The sequence below is a fragment of the Aythya marila genome (assembly GCF_965140915.1).
Source record: "Aythya marila genome assembly, chromosome: 4".
NCBI lineage: Eukaryota > Metazoa > Chordata > Aves > Anseriformes > Anatidae > Aythya > Aythya marila.
The window spans coordinates 9440910-9460907 of record NC_139045.1 but is presented as its reverse complement, the minus strand read 5'-3'; the positions used below and the strand labels follow the sequence as shown (position 1 = coordinate 9460907).

Here is a 19998-nt window from a genome sequence, read left to right as displayed (position 1 = left end):
TGTGGGCAAATACCTGATTTTAGCCAACTCTGCCATAGTGCTTTAGAGTCTAAGCAGATGCTGAATTTTTGAGTCCCCAGAAGCCCAGGTATTGGGATCATATGTGATCTGGCAAGTTCTCCTCCAGTAAGTAATCACCTTACAATGGTTTTACGATGGTAAGCTTTACCTTCTCTTTTTCTTTTCCACTTGGGCACTTAAATACTAACTGTGCACACAAATTCTTCAGCAGTTAGAGCATTCCCAGTGCTGGTATAGCCTTGCTATAGAGCAGAGGGCTTTTTGGGGGGATGGAGCAGTGAGAAGCATTGAAAGTAGCTCCAAGGTCTCACCTTTGGCACAGAGATGGATGCTGTGGTGATGAAGGTGCCTGGAGGAAAAGCATGCAAACCTTGTTTTCTGACAGTGGATGGAGAGTCCTCTCTAAAAGTTTTCCTTGGCTAACCCACTTTAACAGTTTATTTATTAAAAACATGCAATGTTAAGCCCAGAGCTCCAAATTTTTGAGATTTCAGTCAGTAACTGTTTCTCTACTAAAGATGCCTTTTTTGCTAAACTCTAGCTTTCCAAGCAAGAAAAGGTTATCTTTTTTCTTTAAAACAAAGCTGAAAAGTGTTTTTAGCCTTGTAAACATGCCTTGCCCTTCCATTTTACTACTGAAACTGTAATTCACTCTTCTTCTCATCTCTTCTCCTCCATTTTTTTTTTTTATTTTTTTAGGCTTGGAGGTCTCCTCAGGCCTCAAATATTTCAATTGGGGGGTGAAAAAAATCTTTGATTACCTGATCCAGGCTACAGAGAAAATCTAAGGACCAAAATGTTAACAGCCACACCCTTGAGGGAGGACAAGGATAACACCAACAGGCAGTACACTGAAAAATTAACTTAAAGTATTTTCTAAGATGGATTTTGAAATCGATTTTGAAACTTCATTTAGGACACTATTTTCTTTTTGTCAAAAATATCTTGTTGAAATTCATCAGAAGTCAATATGTAAGTTATTGCAAGGATTAAAGAGACCCATGTTGACATAGGTAGGTTTTTATTTACTAGGTTTTAATACAGACATGAAAAAATATGTATTGCGCGTGCCTCTGCATGTTTTATTTCAGTGCTGCATAAGGATGAGGAGAGATGTTGCAACACTAGCTTTTTTGTCCAAAGCACAAGCTGACCTGCCGCCAGCAGAGGCTGGAAAGCTGTCATGTAAGGATCTGCTAAAGGAGAAATCAGCGGTGGTTTCCTTAGCACAACGTTCTATTGACATCTACCAGTTCTCTAACAAAGATGGTAACAAATATCAATAGGGTTTCTCTTAAAGAATTTTTCAGCAAACTACTGTTACCAAAATATAGACTTTTTTTTTTTTTTTTTTGAGGTGAGCAGCTCTGTCTGGGACACATTCTGTCTAGGAAAGCACCAACTGCAGCCCTTGGTCCAAGACCAGAAGCTTGCTTATGGAAATAAAACACAAAATACATGCACTGGCAACCCCCTGGGAATGGGGGGAGTGTGGCTGCCAGGTCCTGCAGGACAGCTTAATTCATGCAGTGGTTTCCTATGGCTTTCCTATTTTTTCTCCTACCTGGCAACAATGTCATAAATGGTGATTGAATTGTACTTGAATATATTCTGAAAACCAGCGTATTTGACAGTGGTTAAACTTTCTTCGTGTTTTTTAAGCCCCCTCCTCACCGTCTCTCGCTGGGGTCTCAAAGGAGGAGCGATGAGTTTCATTGCCAAATTAAATGCCACTAAGTGAGAAGAATAAGTGGCAAAGGTCCCCCTTTTTTCTCATTTTGATTGTTCTACTCTATTGTTTAAAAAAAAAAAAAAAAAAAAGACTTTTTTCCTCCTGCTGTCAAGATCATTGCAATACCTGAATAAAATACCAGCCCTTGAAGGGAACTAGCACACCACACTTCACTGGGAGTATTGTGCAGGATGCTGCTTTGTTTCATACAATTTATTTTTGCTTATTTTTTTTTTTTTTTTAATATGAAACCACATAGTTTATTTACCACATGAAGCAGCAGTGGTTTGAAATGCCTTGTTGTTTCACTTTTTCACGTCACCGCTCACTCAGGTACTGCTCTTGGCAGTGCTGCTGCTGTGGGTCAGCCTGTCCCTTGCCCTGGTCGTGTCCTGCTGCCCTGCCCGGCCTGGCTTCATGCACTGCATGTGATGGACACACTGTTGAAAGCTGTGCTGGCACTCCCTGCCCTCTGCCTGCTGCCCTCCTGTGTTTCCCTGTGCCCCTGGAGTAAGGGAGCCCTTCATTTTGTGCTAGATACCTGTGTGCCTTATGCATTTCTGCTTTAAAATGGGGCTTCTGCTGGGAAGCTGTGAAGACCCAAGACTGTGTAAATTGGGAGAGAGCTAACATGTTTTACTAAATGTTAAAACATTTATAAAAAAATCTGAGGTATGAGGGAATGTAGAGCACCATAAATAAACAGTTTGCAACTGAATTTCATTTGTCAGCTCTAAAATTTATCTGCATTCAATCTGAGACCCCTTCCAAGCATCTGCTGTTTTCCCCTTCCTTGGGATACCTCTGCACATTCAGGTTTGGCAGAAGCATTAACTAAAACCTGTCATTCTCAAAAACTGAGCACTGTGGCCCTCTGCCTGCATTGCTTCACCAGAGTGCTGGAGATGAACCTAAAGGTTGGCTATCAAGCAGCCTTGTAACATAATACACTGGCGATGTATTAACGTGACGTACCAGCTCGATGTGCCGGGGTTTTAAATAGCTTGCATTCATCTCCCCAGAGTACTAGAGGAAAGTTTAGACCCTTGCTGAGCAGCCCATACCAAAGTTGGAGCTTGTCGTTCAACACGTAGCTCCTGGGGGCACGTGTGTCCCTCCTGGAGGCTCTCCCTCCCCCTAGCTCTAGCTTGCTGCTGCTGTTTCCTCTTCAAAACTGAAGTACAGTGACAACTATGGAAGCAAGCTCATTTCCTATTCTGTATCTTCCCCCAGATAAATGGCTACTCATCCTTGTTGCTTTCCACCCCTGGTATCACTAGACTAGGCTAGAGTGAGTTTATTTTTATTTGTAGATGCTTAATAGGAGTAAAACAGCATTTGTCTGACATCAGGTTTTTAGGCTGCTGTGCTAAAATGTTTCCAGTGGATGATGCTTAAAATCTGAAAACAGTATTTAAAAATACATAGTTACACAGAACCAAATCAGAGGAGAGGACTTCTATGCCAGTAAATTTTTCATTTCATCAATCAAAAAAGAGATAAAGTAGATAAATATATATATATATATATATATACTTTTTTTTTTTTTTCCTTCAGGGAACACTGTTATCTGGCTCTGAGACTAGCACTAATTTCTTCAGGCATAATTCTAAGAAATGAAGGGTTTGCCTAGGATTGCTTTTGAATGATTTGCGTTCATGTGGTTCATGATGTTACCCAAAACTCTCTTCCAGTCTGGGGTGGCTTCCTCTGCAGCTGCAGGTGTCATTAGTTGGCCTTTATAGTTCAGAGAGTTCCTAAGCCCCTTCACTAATAATAACCCTAAGCAGGAGGGCATGGTTTGAAGTCAGTCTGTATGGCTGCAGCCCTACCGTGGCCCTGACCCCATGTTCCCCCCGGCCCATATGCTACTGCTCATCTGTTCGTATGCTCAGCTGACACTATACTTCGTTTTAGCTGTCAGCTTTTCAATTAGTACCCTAAAAATTATGTTTCCGGGAGAATTACTTGTAACTGCAAGGCTTTTTATAATTACTGTTGACACTTTAATAGCATAAACTAGAGGTTAGCACGCTCTTTTGTTTTGGTGATGTTTGTCTAATCCTACCCCAAGGACACGAGTTTCCCCTCCTGTGCTGGGAAAGCAACTTTCCATTGCTCCTGGCCTGAGTTAGCTTCAGTGGTTTGAAGGGAGATGCTCTGCAGCACATCTGAGCAGTGACGCTTCATTACAAATATTTATTTCCTGTAGAACTTGGCCTTTCTTCATCCTCCTGCACACCTTTCTGAATGCAGTGGGCCGGGTTGCCCACCCACTGTTGTACGCAGGTCCCTCTCTCCTCCGAGCTATAATTAGCAGGTTGTGATGGATGTGACGGGCTGTTTTGTTTTCCGGCAGATTGTACTTATCGCTGCTGCTGCAGCCTGCCCCTTAGGCTGTTGAGTTGCTGTGTCAGTCTTGTCTTCAGGCTGATGAACACCAGCCTGCCTGCATCTCTTCCGCAGCAGCAGGAGGAGTGACAGCAACTTCGTGTTCTGGGGATGCTGCACTTTGTGTTTAGGAAGTGCTCGTGACACTGACCAAGATGCAGGGAGGTCTGGCCTAACAGCAGGGAGGTTCACCTCTGCACTTGTTGATGCTTGAATGCAAACTTTCAGTTGCACCAGGGTTTTCATGTGTCTGCTTGGTATTTAATTTTGTTTGTATTGGTAGCTTTGTCTCATCTTGAATAAAGAAAAAAAAAAAAAAAAGGAAAGATCATGTTCTGCTGTAAGCTTTGTTTACTCAGAAAAGACGTTTTTTTTTCCCCCTCAATTTAATCGGAATGTGGAAGGAACTTTCGCCCTTGGTACACATCCTGTGCTGCTGTCATTATATCTGCATTTTATACGCTTTCAATTCACAAAGGCTTGAGCCTCCACACTGCAATTAAGCACTGCAGATTAAAGAGGTGCACTTGGTTTGCTTATGCATCTGAAGGGCTTGAAATGTAACTGCCTCAGCAGTTAGCATGGGGGTATCATGCTCTTCAGTGTGAGTCATTGCTACAAAATACTGTGCTGCCAGTACTGTTCTTTCCCTTGGCATGTTTAGTTTGTTTAGTTAATGAGAGAAGCACTTCAGAGGTAATTAAATGCTTAGTGAACTTCATGGTAGTGAGAGCTTCCTATAAATGGGAGACTGAGGTCCTCTGAGTGCTCGGGGGCAGCAAAACATCTGAAGGCAACAAGAGCCGCTCAGCTGTTTGTTCTCCTGGATGAACAAGGGCCTGTGCCATAGGAAGGTCTCTTCTGAGCACACAATCAGCATCTGGCAGCCAGCACAGCCAAAACTAGGATGGAGGCTTCAAATCCACCAGGCAACCCAGCACCAATGTTAGATGGGAATTATTTGTATGCCTCATTTGACCAATAACTCTTAGTCAGGGCAGCAAATAGCCAGTTGTTGCTGTGCTATTAGTAAGAGTGGACGCTCACATGTGTGCAATGGAGTGTAATGTCCTTGGTGCTGCTGCTCTTGTTGAGGAACATCATCCTGGTAACAGTGCTGCAGTGCCTGTATCCATCGTCCTCTGTGTCTGCTTGCAGTGTTCATGCGTTCATTTGGAAGCATTTGCAAGACTTACCTTCCCCACATGTTGTGGAAGTTATCCCTAACTTGGTTGCTGCCATCATTTAGATTTTAGGAATAGGTGCTGCAACGTGCTGCAGTCGGTGAGTGGGCCTAGAAGAAGTAAAAAAAAAAAAAAAAAAAAAAAAAAAAAGCTGTGTTGCTTTTTGTTTCACTAGTTTTATCACTCAGCCTTCTGTATTGAACTCTTCGACAGCACAATCAATAATGCCATTGTGGTCTCTGGACTGTGTTGTGGGGTAGAAGGGCTCTGGGCAGACCTGGGTTGGGGAGATTAAGTGTAAAGCTAATCAGCTGGTATCAGATCTGCAAGGATGACTTGTCACCTAAATGCCCAAGCTTTGTGTAACATCAGCTCAGGTTCCATGCAGAAACATGCAGTTTGGTGTCGCGGTTTCAGGGAGTGTGCTCAGACCTGTTTATTCCGTGTTTCTGTAGTGGCTTAGGCTTTCAGAGCCTTCCCTTGCAACAGAGACTGCCAGTTACAGGAGTTCTCTTGTGGTAAGGGACTGGACTCCAGGTGAAAACTGTGAATGCCGTTTCAGTTCATGCTCCGAGTAATCTGTGTTGCAAGAAGGAAGATCAGTGTTTTAGTTCAGTCTGATTGCTCTGCCAGGCCACAGGGTATTTTTATGTGAATGGGAAAAGAGAAAAACTCTAAAGCCGCACTAGTCTAGTATCCCCTCACCTCATCTGAGAGTGGGAATGAAGGGATGCTTCTGAGAAATAGTTTTATTTGCAAGGATTCCAGTTTTATTCATTTTCCTGCTTTGGTCTGTTTAAATTTTGTGTGTGGCTCTCACCTGTATGGATTACTTCTGTTCCTTATCTCTACTCAAAAGGCAGTGCCAAAGTTATCTCTGTAGCCTGAAAGCTGACTTGGATGACGCTCTTCTGAGACATAAGCTGCATTGTATCTACTGTGAAATCTCAGCCCTGCTGAACATTTTGTTAGAGCATTCTTTGATTTTTTGGTCAAGAGATTGCAGAAGATGTTTATCTCCTTTGCTTCTTGTGACCACTTGGCTGTACATTAGTGGCTTGTATCATAATGTCCAGAGATGAGAACAGTATGGTTTGTGAAAGTGTATTTCATTCTTCTACAATTACTGCCTGAAGAGGTTTAAGGGTAATCTTACTGGAAAACTGGAGGACAAAGAAAAAACGCCTCCACCAACACTGCAGCCGTTCTTGTTCAGGATTCACTGCTTGTTATTACCAATTGCAAGACTCCCGCTGCTAGTAACAGGAGCTTAGCTCGGATGTGATTGTTCCAGGTTAGCTTGAATTATTTTGTTAGTAAAACAAAACTCTGAAGTGGAAGTTCGTACATATTAAAATAATTCTGGTAACAAATTCAAGTGAGGGTATATCTTAATATTTTTGTAGCTACTTAGGTGTTTATGTATTTATTCAAACGTCTTATCACAACATGTTGTTATTAATGCATGAAAATCCCATGTTGCCATCATCAAAAGTATGTTTAGGTATGCTGTAACTGTGCTATGTTGCCATTTAAATCTGGCAGCTCAGAAGACAGAGCAACCATCCTTGGGCTGCCTGGGAAAGCCAACTTTTGAGTGGGTTGGAGGTGTGGGGCTGTAACTGAACACGGGTGAGAGGTATTAAATGCTTCCAGATCGTTCAGACTCCGCAACGGCCAGGCAGGACCGTGTGCTGTAAATCTAGGACCTCCCTTTGGTGGCTTGCGTAATTTTAAGATATGTGATGCCTTCTAATAGGTGGCCGGAGAGGAATGTATGAAGCTGCTAATTTCAAGGAAGGCATGATGAATGGCTGTGTGAAGAGCTCAAGTCTCTCTGTATCTTTTTTTTTTTCATTGCCCTGCTGAACCCATTTGGCTAAATAAAAAATAACGTAGGTATATAAATGAGGAAAAAGCCTGCTCCTAAAATTGGTTTGTTAACCAGGCAGCAAATATGCAAACGGTGCGTTTTAGGATTGAAGTGGCGTGACCCTTAGTGTCACCAGCTCATATGACAGGTGGGCACAGCTTGCCAAAGGTCACCGGCTGCATGTTATATCTCCCTTTCTGCTGTCATACATGTGCTTATTCTTGCCTTCTGCCCACAGAAGTAGGAGTCAGCATGCTGTTGCTGTTTGGGGACTGATGGCCTCTGCAGTGGTCTTCCTTGGGAAGCCATCGTATGGAGCCCAGTGGCTGTTCTGCAAATGATCAATATTAAGTACTGTTATCAGCATTTAACAAAAGGAAAAAAAAAAAAGTACAAACCTGCAGACCTTCTATACCACTTGTCTTGATCACTTTGGAGAAATGAGCAGATATTGGGGTCTGGTGGTGCATTCTTTAACCTGATAAAGCTTTTGCCCTGCTTTGTCTATAATCAGCCTCTATAAGAAGATATTTTTCAGAATGATAAAATAGTCTTTCAGCACCAAAATTCAAGACTGGAAATTATTTAATTTTTTATTCTCCTTAGATGTGATTGTGATGTAAACTTTACAGTGAATATTTGTGGTAAATATATATATATATATTTGTGGTAAATATATATATATATAATATATATATATTTATATTTTTATATATATGTATAATATATATATTTTATATATATATATATATATATAATATTTTTTTTCCATAATGGAATTTCCAAATGTCTTGACTTGAGTTTTTGTATATAGGGTCCAGAGATAATGACTTATAATCAAAATAAATAAATACAAATTTGCCAGAGAGCTGACATGACTGTGGGGCTCTATTTTACAGGATTCCCCTGGAAGTTTAGGTTTTGAGTGGCCGGGCACTTTGCACTGCACGGTGATATGCTGACAGCAAGTGATAGACCATTGTGGGGAGTAGATTTGAAGGACTAAGTTTTTTTTATTGTTTGTGGTGCTGTTTTGTTTTGTTTTGTTTTGTTTTTCCCTCAGAATTATTTGATAACTAGCTTCCAACTTTATTCATTGTTTAGCTGTGTGAGTAACTTTCTGGATCTCCAGATGTCCAACTAACAAAACACATGTTGTGGCATAACTCAGTGCAACTCACAGCAGTGAAACTCAGAAGGCTGCAAAAGATGTAGGTAAGGTTCATAGTGGCAGCAAATACACCAGTGTTTTCCTTTCTGGAACTTCAGTAAGGAAATTTTGCAGTGGTTTATATTCAGTCTTAATTTTCAATGTGTTTGGCAATCAGATGCTCAGGAGAATTCACCTAAAATAAGGTTCTTTGTTTTTGCAGTCAGAGTATTTGTCCTAATTTGTCTGGACAAATGTATTTTTGTCACATCCTGCCTGAAGAAAATGCTGATAAACTTCATATGGCCTTCTCATACAGGTCGTCGATAGAGGGGGAAGAATGCCTTTTCATTTCTAGGTGTACATCTCTGTGTTAAAAATATATACACAATTTTTATTTACGTTTGTATATATATCATAGAATCACAGAATGGTTTGGGTTGGAAGGGACCTTAAAGACCAAACAGTTCCAACCCCCCTGCCATGGGCAGGGACACCTCCCACCAGACCAAGTTGCCCAAGGCCCCATCCAGCCTGGCCTTGAACACCTCCAGGGACGGGGCATCCACAGCTTCTCTGGGCAACCTGTGCCAGTGCCTCACCGGCCTCTGATCAATTGTCAATCACTCATTGTTTTGAGTGTCTATATATATAAATGTGTATTAAAAAAACAAAGTAACATCAACAACAACAAAAAAAACCACTGCAGCTGTGTAATCTGAAGTCATGTAATTGTCATGTTTGAGGTCAATCAAACTAAAACTGTTATAGAACAGAACTTAGAACATTATATATGTTCTGTATAAACATGTAAGCTAGAAATGCAAAATTAAATCTGAAGTTGTTATATGTTCTCATGAGCTTTATTAGCTTGTGATAAAGATTTTTGTCTTAGCTATAAACAGCTGGAATGAATTTATTAAACAGTGTGCAACTCCTTTAAAATGTGTTTCTTATTTTCTGAGGGTTTTTTATTGGATTTTTTCCTTCAGTATTTTATATGTTGGGTGTTTAGCTAGTAAGTGTCTGGCTTAAAGTAAATGTCTGCTCTAATATTCCCTTGACATATAAAAGGCAAGATATCCACTAGGATTTACTAATGACTCCTATTTCTGTTTTATTTCTTTGTGCTAGAAGTTTGTACTTGACTAATCCTGAGGAGTTCTCTGTCCACTGCTTTAAATGAAGGCACAAACACGTACGGCTGTTGATCTGGAGAAGGTTGTATAAAAAGAAAATCAACTCTGTGATGTTGAGGCAGTACATCATCTCTTTCTTTCAAGCTGTCTTCAGAAGTTGATGCTTTCTCATTAATCAGGTTTGCAAGACTGCACTTTGATTCTCTGACCAGGTTGCAAAACCTGCCAGCTGCTCCCTTTCTTGTTTTTTTCTCAGCTAATACAACTTTTTCCTCTTTCGTCCTGGCTGCCCCAAAGTTCCTTCCATGTGGTTGCCAAGACATCTTCCTTCATTGTTGCTTGAATTACATCACCATCCTCCTGCAGTCTCTAAAGTGATCTCTTCTCTCCATCATTTAGTAAAAAATTGTTGGTCTTTCAGTCACATTTGTATTTCTCACATCTATTGTGTCACTCCTGGCCAGGATTTATGTCACTAACTCAGAATTTATTTATCTATCTATTTTTTCTCCCTATAAATGACTTCTAAATATGTCCTAACTTTCTATGGAGCTGATGTGGTGGCACTCATTGCTGCCTGTGGGTTTAAACTTGAAAGTGGACTTCTGCTAGACATTTAGCAGACTTCTGGTTTGGGATAACGGTTAAGTGAGCTGTACTCCCTACACAGATTTTTTGCCCATAAGGAATGCTCTTGGTGCCTGAACTTGCCCCTGTTTTTCTCTTTACTTATGTGGTGCAGCTTATCATTATCTAAATTATAGAGTCTTTGAAGCATGTAGGTTTTTTCTTACATGTTTGTTCACGTCTGTTCTCTTTGTGGATAAGAGAAAGTGAAACAGCAGTTCACTATCATGAGGCATTCAATTTGTAGTAGCATTTTCCTGCCACTGGTGAAGCTGTATTAGTTTCTGTCAGGTGAGGTTTCAGTTCACAGTTCCCCATGTACTTCATCTGTTCGCTTTGCTTTCATGTGTGGGATTGCTTCATGAGTTGTATTTCCTTCTCACTACTGCCATGTGTGAGACTCCTCTTTGCATCCTTCAGCTCCTCTTCCCATAAGGGGGACTCCAAGGCAATAAAAATAGGGAACTCTTTAATTGAAATTACACAGAATAAAATATTCTCTTTGTATTCCTATGTAAGTGTGTATTCTGGAAAACATGGGGCAATTACATTATATTTGATGCAAGAAAGGCATATCCTATTGAGAGGGACCCTGAAACCTGTATGGAAACACAATGGGCTAATAAGATTATTAGGGAGATGGATGTTCAGTTAGTTGAATTAATTTTATCATCTGTAAATGAATAAAAATAATCCTGTTTGGGAACAGACAAAGCACACAACTATATGCACTGCAGGGATCTTCATGTGTATGGCCTTCATGCCATGGATTTTTTTTATTACTATTATTTTTTTTTTGTTCTTCTGGAAGAAGCTGACATCAGTATCACTTGATATACAACTTAAACACAATTAGAGAAAAGCTTTGGTTTGGGTTAGTTCAGGAAACTCCAGGGAAAAAACAAATAAACAACAAACAAACACCTAATTTTGTAACTTTCTAAGCTGCTCATTCCAAGAGAGAGGCATTAGCAGTCTTCTGGATGTAATGCTGTGTGCTCTTGATGGCCAAGACCCTGGCTGCTGCCTGCCAGGGACGTGCCAGTGTCAGCAGCACTTCTCATTGTTTGCTGTAAAAATGTCAGGTACTTGAAACTTCTGTTTTGATGCAAGCCAGGTGGCTCCTAAAGTGATGTCTCTTCAGCAGTCCCAAGTAGTTGTGCGCTTTGGTTGTGGAATTAATGTGTTGGGCATCCAAAAAAAAACAACCCTGGAAGAGAGACTCTACAGACTCACAGCTCACAAGAGCTAAAGCAGCCGTACAAAGTTTACATTACATTTCTAGCTACGTTTTCATTCCATTTCCTCTTTCTGTCTCTCTGAGAAATTAACTAGGCAATAATTTTTACCCACTGGCATATAGTCTCCCAGGGAGAAACCTGGATTAGTTCTGTAAACTCTCTGAACAGAAGAATAATCTTCAGAGAGAAGCCAGGCAGTTAAAATAAATAGGACTCTGGGGCATGCCGGCAGTATGGGAACACAACTGAGCTCCTTGAGAGAAGGCTTACTGAAAGCTCCTAATTTACGCTCCGAAATATCTGCAGACATTCTGGCACTTAACCGTAAATCACTTTCCGTCACTGCAGTATTTAGAAAATGTATGTTTTTTTGGAATTGCCCACCACCTTCTTCTTTTAAATCTGACTGTAGCCATGATGTCCAAATTGTTTTGCCATCATCCTTTCAACAGCTTTATTTTTGACATCACAACTTTATTTCTTCCCCAAATCAGAATATTACTTGGGTCCCCTGAATATCAGGATACACAGGTATTGCCCATCTCAGTGATAATTTTTATTTTCTTCAGAGCTTCAGGTGGCTCAGAAAAGCAAGACCAGATGTTTAGCTTTGTTAGGTGCCAGTAGAGATACACTTGCATAGAATAGTTGCTTTATTCTTTACGTGAAGTGGATGAGAGTTTTGACTCATTTTAATAATCCTTTGAATTCCAGCGGGTATATACGATTCTAGCTTATACCTCAGTACCTGAATAACATGTTTAGGCTACATATAAAATGCATAAACTTTATCAGAATTTATTGCTGCTTGTTTAGTTAATTGCTTCCCTTTCATAGAGAACTTAGAGATGAAGAAGACACCTTTTGTGAAGCCATCTGCCTCCACTTCCTGACATCTGCAGCAGCTGGGGGGGCACAGATGAAACCTACTCACAGCAGGGCAGAACTGCAAAGCACCCATGATCAGTCAAGCTGTGACAAGTGAGGGATGGCACTAGCTAATAACCCTTTGGCATCAGCACGTGGAAACCGTTCTTGCTTATTAGCAACCTGTTGTGAGGCAGGCATGGGAAGCTGAGGGCTTGTTCTTCTGTTTCATCCCCCTGGCATTCAAGTGGATCTGTTTAGCATCAGCTGATGAAAAACAGAAGACAGCATATTCAAAAGACCTATGCATCGTGCAGTTATCATATTCCGTAAACTCAATCAATGGTTTTAGATTTTATTTGGCATCAACCTAATTGTGTGCGAGCGTAAGTGATGCTGCTTGGTGCCTCTTCTTGCAGCAACTGTCTTCTTTGTGCTTCTCTGTAGGTGTGTAGCTCAGTGTTTGATGTGTGCAGGGATGGATGAAGTGATTGATGTGTGCATGTATGTGACAGTTTATTTTATTTTTTTTTTGTGGAGGACTTGATAAATATCAAAGATTGAAATACAGTGAGAGAAAAAGTTTGAGAAGAAAAGAGAGGGTTGAAACCATATATCTTATGTCTATAAACCATATGTCCAGAACACATGAACCCACAGGCATTCTTGGCCATGTTTGTTTAGAAAGAAAACTCCAGCTTTGTGTTAGCTTTTGTTTGACACAGCTCCTGAATGTGGGATGATAGGGATACGTGGCACAATCACATTAAAATATATGTCGTTGTTGGGGTTACTGCCGAGGATAAATGGCAGAACTGAAAATGAAAAGCGAGATGTGGTTTTGTGGGTTCCTCACTAGCGAAAGCTTTGAATGCCTCTGGGCTCCCTCCAGCCTTTCTCTGTGGGCTACAGTAAGTTGAAGAGCTGTCTTGGGGAAACTTCAGTCAAGCCGTATGCTGCTGTGCTGCAGCGAGGGAGCTGCTGTGAGTGGGGAAAAAAAAAAAAAAGGATGAAGCAAATCAGGAGGACCTGGAAGGGCAGGCTGGAGGCATAGCTAGTCCTTTCCCAGGGATGGTAGCTGATGGTGGAGTACAGAACCAGGCTGAGAAGCATGGTTGATGCTTTGCTTTATGTTGCATGTTGTCCTCAGTGATGGCTGGTGTGCTCTGTTCACCCTGGACTGCAGGTTTATCCATCAGTCTGGGAGCACCTTCAGAGTTAGGGGGAGAAGAAGGCAGGTGGATGAAGGCAGGTGGGGAGCATGGGGCAGTCTTCTGTGGAGAGGCAAGGGCAGGGCTTCCTGGCAGTGGGACATAGCAAAATACTCTAGTAATCAAAAAATTTTTTTTTTTTTTTTTGACCTAAGCTAATTCTGATACCCGATTGGTTTGGGGGAAACCTTCAGCATATTTACAGGATTGCCTCATAACCCATTTTGTAGCCGGTTGTGTCAGCGGTTTCCACTGCAAACCTTGTATTACAGCTCTTACACCTCAGCTGTATAAATTTGATCTGGACTTTAAAATTGGCATGTACGTTCTTGATTTGGAAGCAAGTATTAAGGCTGGCTGGCTAATCTGTTGGCTATGTGAATAACACTGCCGTAGTAAAGGCTGCGAGGAATATGATACAGGTCTCAGTTTCCAGCGAGAGCAGAGGAAGCTCATTTGCCACAAAAAGCAGGTGCTCCCCTGACTCTTTCAGTACTTTTTATCATGCAGAAGTGGTAAGCTAGATCCCAAGGGTACCAAACCTGTCAGGAGTCCAGAGTGTAAGTGGGGTTTTTACTTTCTGACTTGCAGGGAATGAGCAAGGGGAGCAGCTTGGGTGAGCTGCCCCAGGAGGTAGGGCTGGCTGGAGCACACTACCCTATTTGCGCTTCAGGATTTGGGTGTTAGATTCTAGGGCAATGTGCTGTCGTGTCTGTGGGTTGCTTTGTGCAGGGCACATGCCCTTGTGTTTTGGGGCAGGCTTCTGTGCTCCAAAATTACAGCAAGGGTTTCTTCCCTGAGCTTGTAGTGAACCACCGAAGGCTTCCTGGTGTACTTGGAGCTCTATGTGCGTTTGAGAGCATGCTGTTAAATACCACAGCAAGGTGGTACTTTGCTCAGGTTGAGCAAGGTTGGGAATAAACAAGGGAGTAACAGGTCACGAGTGTAAATGGTAGCATCAAGTGTGTTATAGCAGGGAGATAAAGCCTCTGCGGTTGCAACATCTGCATGCAAAAGCAAAATATTTGATAAAGAGAGGTTGCCTATTTACTTAGTTTGTGGTTCTGCAAAGTTCTCCTGTAATGTTATTTCCGTATGTGGGTGTACTTTTTTTTTCCTTTAATACTTTAATATAGGAAGAATACAGGCTGAAAGGGAAGCAAGAGTGGTAGTGATTAAAGGTCATTGCCTGGTTGACTTTGTTCTGATTATGCATTTTTTTTTCAACTGAATTGCTATAGGCAACCACACGCCAGAAATGCTTGAGGGGTAAAAATCAAGCTGGAGGGATTTCAGAGATCCCAGTGAGTTTTAAATTAGGCACAATGAATGCCATTCTGTGAGAGGGGAAGTTACAGATGACATTGAAGGATGTTTGTGTCACAGGGGAGCATTATTTGCTGTTTGACTACAAAATAGTTTCTTTGGAAAAGTGGTTGTGATGCACCACCACACGAGCCGGTTGTAGCTACAGTTGATTCGAGGCAGGCGGCGTGGGAAAGATAAAAGCTTCCATCTCTATTCAAGTAGACCTTTGTCTTATGAGTAACTGCAATCTGAGTGTCTAATTTATTACTGCATAAAAGCTAAGTAATGATATGGTCCAAAGAAGAGATTCTTGTCAAGTTTTCTTCTTAGTCATGTGAGGAAAAGGAGATGGTTATATGCTAATTAGAAATGAGTTAAGCTACAAATTGCATTGATTCAGAGATAGGTGTGCATGTATGTGCACACACAATTTCCCTAGAAAGAATCTGTTAAAATACCCTGTGAAAATGGAAAGTAAAATTTTTTATTTCTTTATGTTGCTTATTGCAAAGTGAAATGATAGGCTAGCTAAAATTTAGCCCAACAAAGCGGTCATATTGCAGTATGTTTTGGTCCATTTGCTTTTAAAAATCTGGGGGTAGAACTGTGCTGGGATTGTTTTGTACTGTTGCCTTTGAAGTTCATCCTGGAACAAAAACTAGTTTATTTTTTTTTTTATCTACATTTGGAATGTATTTTTGAGCAATATTTGCAGTTCTGGAATTCTGATGTTTAAAAAAAACAGCAGTGAAAAAATTGGGTTCAAATAAAACTCAAGTCTATTATTAGATGGGTGATTTTATAAGTGTTTATTAGAAAGTGTCCTGAGTGTCTCTGGATGGCACAGACTGGATTTTGGCTTTCAGCCATGAAGCTGATGGCTGCTGAGGGATGAGAAGAGGTTTGCTGCTGGGCACTGTGGGAGTGATTGGTCTCAGCAGGTGCCTGATCACGAAATGTCTCTCCTGCTTGCCTCCCTCTCTGTCTCAAAATGAGCTTCCCAGAAAATATAGACATGCAACTAAGTAGGAGGAAATGTTTTTGGTTTGGCAATTTTGTGGTTTTAGAAGTCTGCTGCGTAACATCAAAAAAAAAAAAAAAGTAGCTGTAATTCATTCTTGATTTAAAAAAACTTTCCTGATACTGCAAGTACAGAATTAAAACAGATACATCAAGGATTTCAAGAATATTTCTGCTGCTTAGAAATTAGTTTGACTCACAGGTAGCCTGTTTTATAATTTTTTAACAATGGCACCTACTTTTTTTTTTTTTTTTTTTTTTTTTAAGCTTCTCTTGGATTTTTCCGGATGTGGGTGGAAAAAAAAGTGAAATCAATGGAGTTAGTTTCCACTGCGATAAGGAATATGGGGATCCTTTCTTTTATTTTTGGTTCAAATATGTAAACGGTTGTACATACAATCCCCAGTATGTACACGAACTTTTTGTTGTGATGATAGCATGCAGTTAGAGAACCTAAGAAATGTCAAAACCAAGCCTCCTGGGTATAGAAATTTATCTGCAGTGGGGAAAGTGATCTAAATTATTTCAGTGTTCAAATTCCTACTGCTGTGTTCAGTGTGTACTTATTTTAAATTATTTTTATGTATCTGTTGCTCTGATTGTATTGCTCTTTCCAGTATCTGCCATAAAACTGTGCCCTGTAGCTGTACCACTAGCTTGTTACAGCTGCTTCATGAAGCAGGGATGCTGGCCGGCACTGCCAGGGAAGACTCGTGCTGGCGATGAGATTTCCTAGAAGTACCAACCTCACCTCCCTTCATTAGTCAGATCTCTTATCCCCAAATCTGTAGGTGTTACTTGGAAGTTTTATCCGCTATATAAAGATAAGGAGATTACTGCTCTGCCATCTCTCTGCATACACGGTTCTTCAAATAACAGTCCAGTAATTTGTTAATTCAGCCACGTTTGTGACCCTTGCTACCTATAAGGCAGATTCAGTCCCCTGCTTGCACGGCAGATCTCTCACAGACACAGCCTGAAGCTCTCCCTGCTTCCTGGGACGTGTCTGCTCTTTTTCCTATCTTCAGGACATGCTTACCAGCCCTATTTTTAATGCAATTTCAGCTTGGGGTTTTGCTGAAAATTTTACACCTTTCTACCACTTGTGCATGCAGAGTTTCATTGCCAGAAGGCAACAGTTTAAGAGTGACTTCTTGAAAGGCACATCATCTGGTTTCTTGTGAGTTGGCCACTAGAATTGCGTAAGTAAAAAGTGAGTTTTATTTGTTTGTTTTATTTTACACTTGTACAGAAGGTGTAGTCCCCCTGTCCTCCAATGAAAATATTAAGAAGCCTGCTTTTGGAGTCTTGCTGCTCGAATGCTTATAGGTTGCCTTCTCGTCACTAATTACATCATATGTGGATTGTGCTCATTTGCCTATATTCTGAGAAAGCTGGATTTTATTCACTTCAGCAGTCCAACTACAAGGCATGGTGATCCTTCTGACCTTTAGCTTTTAACACCCTTACGTTCCATTCCCTTTTCCAGACGTTGCTGTCAAATGTCAGTAGCAGTTTAGAGAACTGTTTATGGCCTTTTTCCCCCCACCAAGGTTTGAGGATCTTCCCTATAAATAGCTATGTTGGTCATAGTGTTCTGTGTGCTCATGGGGTTTCCTGACCTGGGTTTTATAGTAATTGGCTCTCTTACCTCAAAAGTTGGGTCTGAACTCCATTTTTTTTTGAGGAGTTTTGGCTTTGTTGTTGAAGTCTCTTGGAAAATGATCTACCGCAGAAATTGCAATTCTGATGAATTTGGCAAGCCCAGAAGTTTTCTGAAATTAGTGCATCTTCTTTTTCTGTCTGCCTTCCTTGTATGGGGTTTGCTCTGCTGCCTTCCACTTGTTAGCAAAATTCAATTTCACTTCTGGGTGAAATATTTGTGTTCACCTACCATGCTGAGGGACTAACTGCGATTTTGAATCTGACAAGATGACAGGTCTTCCTACCTTTCACTAAGATAATGTATCTGATAAAATACAATTAACAGCGGGCAGAAGGATTTTTCAGGGTTTGTTTGAATTTTTGTCTGTTATTTTGAGTATTAGGCAAAAGTGTTTGTCTTCAGATGCTGTCAGATACATATCACAGCTGTCTTGTATTGTCCCTGAGTTTTTAAGGAAGACTTAACCACATCTGGTAGGCTGATGGTGTACTTTCCACAAGTCTATTGACAGGTGACATCCTTCTCATATCACTGTTCAAATACAAAAAGTCCCTTGTATTCTACATGTCTCTAACCCTTTGCCAAGAACTGTTTTCAAGATTTAGCCTTACTTCAATTGTTCTAGAAGTGTTGTGGAGACTGATGACTGTAGTTTGTGGCTGGTCATTGTTGAAAGGGGTAACTTCTTGGTGGCTACTGGATGCACTAAAAGAGAGGCTGTAGACAATGTGGATGAAAGGCTTACTTCTGCCTTCCCTGGAGAAGTCGCTTGCTAGTATGTGATTTTGGCCGAAGGAGAACTCCGCTTTTGGAAATGAAGATGAAGTAATTTTGTCGCTTCAGCACCTCTCTGAAGACATAGCACTTTTTTTTCAAGAAACAGACTCAGACTTGCATGCAAAAAAAAAAAAAAAAAAAAAAAGAGTTGTAAGGTTTTGCACGTGTAACTTCCAAGCATAGAATCATAGACCTAAACCTCCCCTGATGCAACTAGAGGCCATTCCCTCTAGTCCTGTTGCTAGTTGTCCGTGAGAAGAGGCTGACTCCCAGCTCCCCACACCTTCCTTTCAGGTAGGCCTGGCAATGAAGTCTCCCCTGAGATTCGTCCAGACACAAACAACCCCAGCTCCCTCAGCCGCTCCTCATAGGACTTGTGCTCCAGGCCCTTCACCAGCTTCGCAGCTCTTCTCTGGACACGCTCCAGGGCCTTGATGTCCTTCTTGCAGTGAGGGGCCCAAAGCTGAACACAGTGCTCGAATGTGCGGCCTCACCAGAGCAGAGTACAGGGGGATGATCGCCTCCCTGGTCCTGCTGGCTGCACTATTCCTGACACAGGCAAGGATGCTGTTGGCCTTCTTGGCCACCTGGGCACACTGCTGGCTCATGTTCAGGTGAGCATTGGCCAGCACCCCCAGCTCCTTTTCTTCTGCACAGCTTTCCAGCCACTCTGCCCCAGTCCTGTAGCGCTGTATGGGGTTGTTGTGGCCAAAGTGCAGGACCCAGCACTTAGCCATTTTGAACCTCATCCCATTGGCCTCTGCCCATCCATCCAACCTGTCCAGGTCCCTCTGCAGGGCCTTCTTACCCTCCGGCAGATCAACACTTCCACCCAGTTTGGTGTTGTCTGCAAACTTACTGAGGGTGCGCTCAATTCCTTGAAGAAGCAATTACAGCTTCTTGACTGTAGGAGAGGGAACACAACTGGAAACAAAGAGGGAATTTGCACCACACAGGACTGCTCTCTGTAGCCAGATATAAAGTGATCAACAGATTGAGGACCATGGGTATGTCAATGCATAAATCTTGCTATGTGTTGCCTTATTTTTATTTGTATTCTTGGTAATTAAACCAGTTGAATTCAAATGAAAAGATTAATTTATTGTTCAGTCAGAGTCAATAATGTGAACTTTACAAAGGTTTCTGTTGTTAAAGTGCTTCATTCAAGTGGACCAAAGGCAGCTGAGTTGAACTTCAGCAGTGACCTTGATCAAAGACATTAACTTTTCAAGAGGCCTTTCTTATTCTGTTCTGAATGTGCTGTGGGTGGCTGGGACTATAAACCCACCAAGAACAAGGCAAAACAAAGTCCTCTAACTGGCCTGTCTGCAGTGTTGAACTTTTGACTTTCTAGTATTTACAGCTGGGGAAAAGTCAGTTTCACTACTAATGACGTCTTCCATACACATGAGCAGCCATTGACAAATACAGAAACTTTGAATAGATGGCTTACATTGAAAATCTAGTATGGAAAAAAAAAAAGGTTTAACCTTCCTCTCTTCTCCTCTATGAGAATTTTCTGATGTGAAGAGATAAGAAACTGAAATGTAGCATCCAGGAAATCTTGTGTGTCAATCCCTGTGTCAGTCTCTTAGTGATTGCTGTCAGCCAGTGAAGTAGAAGTCGAGTTTGGTTTTGAAAAATGGATAATGCTGTGCAATGCTTTTCCTGTCATTCACATGAAATAAGAAATTATAAACATTGCTTTACCAGAAAGAAAGATTGTAGATATACTGTAACTTCCACAGGAACATCCTCACAAAGGAGAAATGATAACTTTTTATTTTCCAT

General features: G+C 41.3%; 1 protein-coding gene across 1 annotated transcript in view; it reads left to right on the top strand.

Moving 5' to 3' along the window:
• The window catches only part of PDLIM5 (PDZ and LIM domain 5), a 130137-nt gene that overhangs the window by 18943 nt on the left and 91196 nt on the right, over positions 1-19998 (top strand).